Raw genomic sequence first — 7,102 nt, 5'->3', positions numbered from 1 at the left:
CAGACAAAATGTGGGCCATCTTAGAAGGCGAGGGAGTCCCTGAAATATAGTGAGGTTAGCTTCTATAGGCTGGGTGATTTCACAGGCTGGTGAGTGGAGGGGCTGGTCCAACTATTTGGGGAAGTGCGTGCATGCTTCCGTGCTCAGTCATGTCCGACTCTTTGCAACCCCCTGGACTGTAGCCCACCAGGCTCCTCTGTCCATGGGATTTTCCAGGCAAGAACACTGGAGTGGGTTGAAAGGGGTGGGGATTTCCAGAAATTAGGCCACCACCCACTCTTTGGTCTTTGATGGTCGGCCTCGGAACTGTAGGTGTGTCATTTAGCTGATGTCTTACAATGAATGTATAATGAGGCTCAAGGTCCCCTGGAAGGCAACTCTTCCACCATCTTGGCCCTAGTAGGTTTCAACCAGATTTTGTCATGTTCTCAATGGCTCTGTCATTCTTTTAGAGGTTGTGCCCTGCCCCCCTCCCCCCATGTCTCAGCACCAGCTGCATCTGGGGGTGTTTGCAGAGGAAGCCTGGACACCATAGAAGCCAAAGTGCCCTTAATAACCAGCTTGGCTTGCGAAGGGAGGGACAAGACCACCAATAGCAGCTTAGCTTTTGGCATCCTCGTGGCGGGTGGGCACCACCATTGAAACTCCACTGTTAACGTGCACATGTGGGAAAGGAGTGGCGGGGGTAACCTTCCAGTTTGGAAAACAAAAAGTCTAAAGCCCTGTGCACACCTGGCCTCTTTGCTGAGCCTCGGGCAGGACCGGGGCTCATCTGGTTCACAGTCCGGTATTGTGCTGTGTTAGTCGCTCAGTCATGTTCGACTCTTTGGGACCCTATGGACTGCAGCCCATCAGGCTCCCCTTGTCCATGTGATTCTCCAGGAGAGAATACTGGAGTGGGTTGCCATGCCCTCTTCCAGGGGATCTTTTCCACCCAGGGATAGAACCCAGGTCACCCACATTGCAGGCAGATTCTTTACCGTCTGAGCCACCAGAGGCAGGTGTGGAGGGAGAGACATGGGGACAGGGGTCCTGTGGGCAAAAATCATCTGTGGGAATAGGCACCAAGCATCTGGGGGTTAGACAGGGTGTCCAGAGCTAGTCTACACAGCGCCTCTGCAGGAATTCTCCAGATGGCGCCTGCCCTGGGCTGACCCAACCCTTGCCAGGGTGAGCAGCTGGGTGACTGTGGTGTGTGGAAGTTCCCACTCTGCTGGGCAGGGAGCAGACCTCACAACTGCTCACAGCAGCCCCGGGATGTGGGGACAGGAGTGCAGGATCATCAGGGCTGTCTCTGGGTGAGGGCTCCACACAGAGCACCCCCTTTCTTCCGTTCACCCCCAACCTGGAGTTTGGACCACAGTGGTCCTTTGCAAAAACAGCTGCAATAGCGAAGTCCCGTCTTTCCAGCGGGAGTGGCAGCTCCCCATTGCTTTATGTCATAGCAGTGCTATTTCCTTTTATTATAAATAGGAATTTCACTCAAAGGGGTGCAGCCTAATACCCCTGGCCACTTTGTACTTTAATCAGAGCTTTCCTGCCGAAAAATGTTTATCTTCCAGCAAAGAGGTGCTAATTTTATCTTGCAAGAGTGGGTATCTGCTTACGTCCCTTCTACCTTCGAGAAAGATAACCCCAAACGCATTATGTCATCTAAATACAGCATCCTTGGAGATCAAAGGGTAATGTACACATCTGCCAAGGTTGATGGAGCGGCCATTGGCGGGCCCTTCCGCCCGGCTGTGTGTGCTCCATTGATAGACGCACTTTGCCATTTCTATGAAAGAAACTCCCAGGCGCTCTGTTTGTGCCAGTTGATTTCGGTGATATTGGGAGGTTTTGAAATGAGACTCCAAAATAGATATGCCCTTCTCACCCCTCTATGTAAGCCCGCACCACAGGAAATGGCACAAGTTCAAATTTTTGTAATGGAAGCAACTCAGGACCAGATAAGACGTATGTCCCTGAGAGGGACATTTTCATGTTTAAAATAGAGTCAGAATGATCCATAGCCCAGATCCACCTGAGTGTGTTTGCCTTTCGACTCCAATCCTCCTTCTGATCTCAGTTCAGTGTTTTTCACTTTCTTGAATCCCAGTGCATTATAAAAGAACATATCCCAACACACACACACACTTGAAATAAAAGCTCATAAGACGAGATGTAATCTTATGCTATGCACTGCACTGACATGTCTTATCCATTCCCATCTACCTCTCATCCTTTGCTTCTCAAAGTGTGGTCCCTGGACCAGCAGCATGAGCATCATCTGAGTTAGAAATTCAGAATCGAGGGCCCTGCCCCAGGCTGCACAGTGACCATGTTTGAGAAGCACCGGTCCAGCCTATTCATTTTTTGAAGCTTTAAATTTTTTAATAATTTGGTTGCAACTCGCTAAAAGGACTCCCCACTTACCTACACTTGCTGATCTGGGATTTGGCAAACCTGCTTCGGGCTCTGGAGCCAGGGTACTGAGGGCTTCAGGCAGCTCTATTGCAAGGAGAAATCAATCTATCCCACACCTCTGCCGTGGGGGTCACTTTTCGCAGACACCCTCCCAGCCTCCAGACTAGAAAGGGATGATTTCAAAGCCAATCCACCCCCTTCCGTGCCCCCATTGCTGCCTCCTTCTCTGCCTTCTCCTGGGAGATCCTACCACCCCCACATCCCCAGAGGTCCCCAGTATGCTCAGAAAGATGAAGATTTCCCACTCAATGTGGTTTCAGAGGCTTTGTCACAACTTGGAGTTTAAGCCCCTGTGTTCTGTGGAGTTTGCAAAGAATCCTAAAGCTTAGGGGGAGCTACATAGAGGGTGGCCTACCACAGGCAAGGAGCCTGGCCACTTGGACCACTTACTGTGACCTCGTCTCCCTGGTTCCCTCATCGGTAAGGGTCCTCTCAGAGCCCTCAGACCCAGGAGGGGCAGGACTGCTGGTGGGTGATGTGGGGTGAAGGAGGACAAGAAGGAAGGAAGCATCAGATGTCGTGGGGAAAGGCCGACTCCCCCCTCCTAGATTGAGAGTTGAGAATAAAACTGAAAGGCCTAGAAGCTCCTCAGACACCCTCACAGGGAAGGGTGATTGTCTCCCTCAGCTCAGGATGGTTTGTTGTTCAGTCGCTAAGTCATGTTTGACTCTGCGACCCAGTGGACTGCAGCATGCCAGGCCTCCCTGTCCATCAGCAACTCCCGAAGTCTACTCAAACTCATGTCCATTGAGTTGGTGATGCCATCCAACCATCTCGTCCTCTGTCGTCCCCTTCTCCTCCTGCCTTCAATCTTTCCAAGCATCAGGGTCTTGTTCAATGAGTCGGCTCTTTGCATCAGGTGGCCAAAGTACTGGTTGGATTAACAGGGTAAAATGATAGCATAAAGGTATATAGCATCGGGAAGTACAGAGCACTTGACCTGGCCAGGCTGGGGCAGTAGGGCAACTGCCTTCTCTTACAGAGTGGATCCATCCTTGTGCTGTAAACTTGCACTGTCTCACACACTTTTATCCCTTTTATAAAAAAATTTTCAGGGCCTCACTCAGTGGCCCAGTGGTTAAGACTTCGTCTTCCAGTGCAGGGGGTGTGGGCCCAGTCCCTGGTCAGGGTGCTAAGATCCCACTTGCCTGATGGCCAAAACCTGAAATACAAAACAGGAGCAATATTGTAAGAAATTCAATAAAGACTTTAAAAATGGTCCACATAAAAAAAAAATCTAAAAAACACTTTTTTTAAATTAAATAAAACTAAGTTTCAGAAATAACCTTGATCTTGGAAAATAGACAAAAGCCCAAAGAAACAACAACTCACCTGTATTGTCCTTATAGTGAGAAAACTTTGCTGGATATCCTGAAGATCTTCCAGTATCCTTGCCTGGGTAATCCCATGGACAAAGAAGCCTGGTGGGCTGCAGTCCTTGGGGTCAAACAGAGTCGGACACGACTAAGCGACTAACACTTTCACTTTTTTTCACATAGACATAAATTCTGTGTACACAGAGGAGCTGCTACCTTGCATAGTTCATAAACATAGATGGCGTGATACCAAACACATTCAGGAGCCCCTCCTTTTCTCCCAACAATACCTTAGGAGTGCTTTTGTTTCTCAGATTTTTGGCCATACTGTACAGCGGCATGTGGGATCTTAATTCCCTGGCCAGGGGTTCAACTAGTGCCCCCTGCATTGGAAGGCAGAGTCTTAAACACAGGATTGCCAAAGTAGTCCAAAATCTTTTTTTTTCTGTTGAAGTACAGCTGATTTACAATATTATATTCATATCAGGTGTGCGGCAGAGTGATTCGACATTTTTTACAGATCATGCTCCATTAAACGTTATTAGAGGACAATGGCTGTAACTCCCCACGCTGCACAGTCTGTCTTGATTGTTTACCTAGTTTATACACAGTAGTTTGTACCTCTTCATCCCCTGCCCCTCATTTCCCCTCCCCCCTTCCCTCCTCCCAGTGGTAACCATTGGTTTGTTCTCTACATCGCTGAGTCAGGTTCCCTTCTGCACATACGTTCACTTGTACTGTTTTTTAGGTTCCACATAGAGATCTTTCCATGTCCTCTGTATTTTGATGTCATTGTTAAAGCCAGTACTCAGTTTTTCATTTGGTTTTCAAACGCTGCAGTTTGCTTTGCCGTGTCCACATCCATCGTCATTTCAGTTACTTCCATGTCTTCTCATAATAAAAATGCTTGCACTGAACATCCCCAAACCCACCCCTCTGTGCTCACGTGGGTATTTCTTCACCAAAACTGATTTCTAAAAAGTGCAATGTCTAGATTGTCAGATGTGCGGGTTTACAGTTTGAGTAGACCCTATCAATCACTTCCGTAAAAGAAAAATAGCGGTTTGTGGACCAGTGATGGCTAAGCTTACTCCCATTCTCTTCCCAATGTTGGCCATGGCCAATCTTTACATTATGACTGAGGTGTGAACTAATAGCAATATCCTGTCATTTTAATTTACTTTTTATTTTTTAAAAAAACTTGTTTATGTGACTGCTGAGTCTTAGTCACAGCATGTGGAATCTTTTAGTCATGGCATGTGGGATCTACTTCCCTGATCAGGGATGGAACCCGGGCCTCTGCATTGGGAGCTCAGAGTCTTAGCCGCTGGACCACCAGAGACATTCCTATATCCTGTTAATTTAATTGACGTTTTTCTGTTCCCCAGTGTGTTTGGACATCTTTTCACACCTGGCATTTGTGCTCTTCAGGTGCTGCCTCCCCTTGTCCCTTGAATGGTCCTGCTTGGACGTCCTGCAGGTGAGTGTTTATCTTCTTTTAACCTGATCTCTAAGAGTGCGTTAAATATTTTGGATGTTAGTTGTTCTGTGCTTTATATTTTGCAAGTATTTTTTCCCAGTTGGTCGCTTGGATTTTCACTTGGTTTATGATGTTAATTGTTACGCATATTTCTGACTTGGTTTGCTTTTGCATTTATACTTTTAAGAAAACATTCTCTATCTTCAAATTCTTCTATGTTTATTCCTAATAGTTTTATGGTGTAAATTTTGGTTTTTTTGTTTTTTGGTTTTTTTGCTTTTGCACTTTTGCCAGCTGTCTTGATGCTGTTTATTGAGTGGTTGGTCCTCTTCACGATGTACTAAAATATCTTTGTTGTCATCATGTGAGAAAGGCCCACACATATGTATGGGCTGCTGGACACCCTGTTCTGTGGATTGGTCTGTTTGTTTGTTTGTTTGTTTGTTTTCATATGCTTTCATGGTAATAATGGCTAGGCTTCACTATGGTCAAAAAATACGTTTTGTATGGTTTCAACCTTTTTAACTTTACTGAGACTTGCTTTATGATCCAAAAGAGTGGAAGGGCAGGTTTTTCTGTAAAGGGGAGATTGCAAACATTTTAGGGTTTGCAAGCCAGGTAATGTCTCTGTTGTGTATTCTTTGTGGTTTTGTTTTGTTTTATTTGGGACAGCCCTTAAAAAATATAAAACCCATGCTTAGGTCACGGGCTAGGCAAATACAGGCCATGAACCACAGTGGTCCCGAAGATGGTTGGCCAAGCCTTGGTGGGTGCTCTGTGTGCCCAGAAGAAGCAGTGGGCTGTTGTTGGGTAGCATGTTCTGTCAATGTCCCTCGGGTCGAGCTGGTTTATAGAGTGCAAGTCTTATATATCTGCCGTGATTGGTTGTGTTTGCTTATTTTTTCGATTATTGAGAGAGGATTGTTGGAATCTCCATTGTATTTATGGATTGGACTCTCTCTCCTGTTTGGTTTTTGTTTTCTGCATTTTGAAGGTTAAGTACTTACTTCATCACTTGGCCTCATGAAGAATGGTTACCTTGAACTGGTTTGTTGAATTAGTAACTAAAATGTAATCAACGTCTTTGCCTTGGCAGTTTTACCAATGACTGTCTCAGATTCTAAGCTGTGAAGCATCACTCTTCAGTTTGCAATTCTTCCAGAAACCAATGGTGAGGACATTTTGATGGGTCCTCAGTTTTCTCATGTGTAAAATGCAAATAGGCTCCTTGGTTGGTTGGGAAGATTAATTTGGAAGTTAGTAAGAGTAGGTGCTTGGTGCATTTTAGCTGTTAGGATTAGAGGATTACTATTAGCATTCTTTCCTAAGTACTAGAGGCAAACCTAAGAAGTCTTTTGCTTGGCATGTGGCTATGTTTGACCAGGAAGGATGGGGAGCAAGTTGGGAGCAGTCACTAACCAGACTCCAGCCACATGGCATGGATTGTGTTCTGACTCCCAAGTTTCCAAATGGTATCCCTCCCATTCTCTCTGACAACCACAAAAGATAAAGCCCACTCACCCAACATCCACTACTATAGTCTCCAAAATGTTAAATCTTAGACTTCATCTTGAATGCAAATAATTACGAGAACCACAGTGAAAACAGTGTTGTGGGAGAGGTTCATGGATGGTAGAGTCAACAGACTTGAGCACAAATCCTGACTTCAGCACTTACTGGGTGTATCAGTTAGCTTTTGACATGAGAGTGCTGCATAACAAATAACCACAGAACCTCAATGTCATGATAATGGTATGTGTGTATTGCTTGTACATCTGAAATGAGCTGGGGTTCAGCTGGGCAGCTCTGCTGATCTTGGCGGGATTCACTCATGTTCTGG

The sequence above is a fragment of the Muntiacus reevesi genome, chromosome 2 (assembly GCF_963930625.1).
Source record: "Muntiacus reevesi chromosome 2, mMunRee1.1, whole genome shotgun sequence".
NCBI lineage: Eukaryota > Metazoa > Chordata > Mammalia > Artiodactyla > Cervidae > Muntiacus > Muntiacus reevesi.
Note: the sequence above shows the minus strand (reverse complement) of the source record.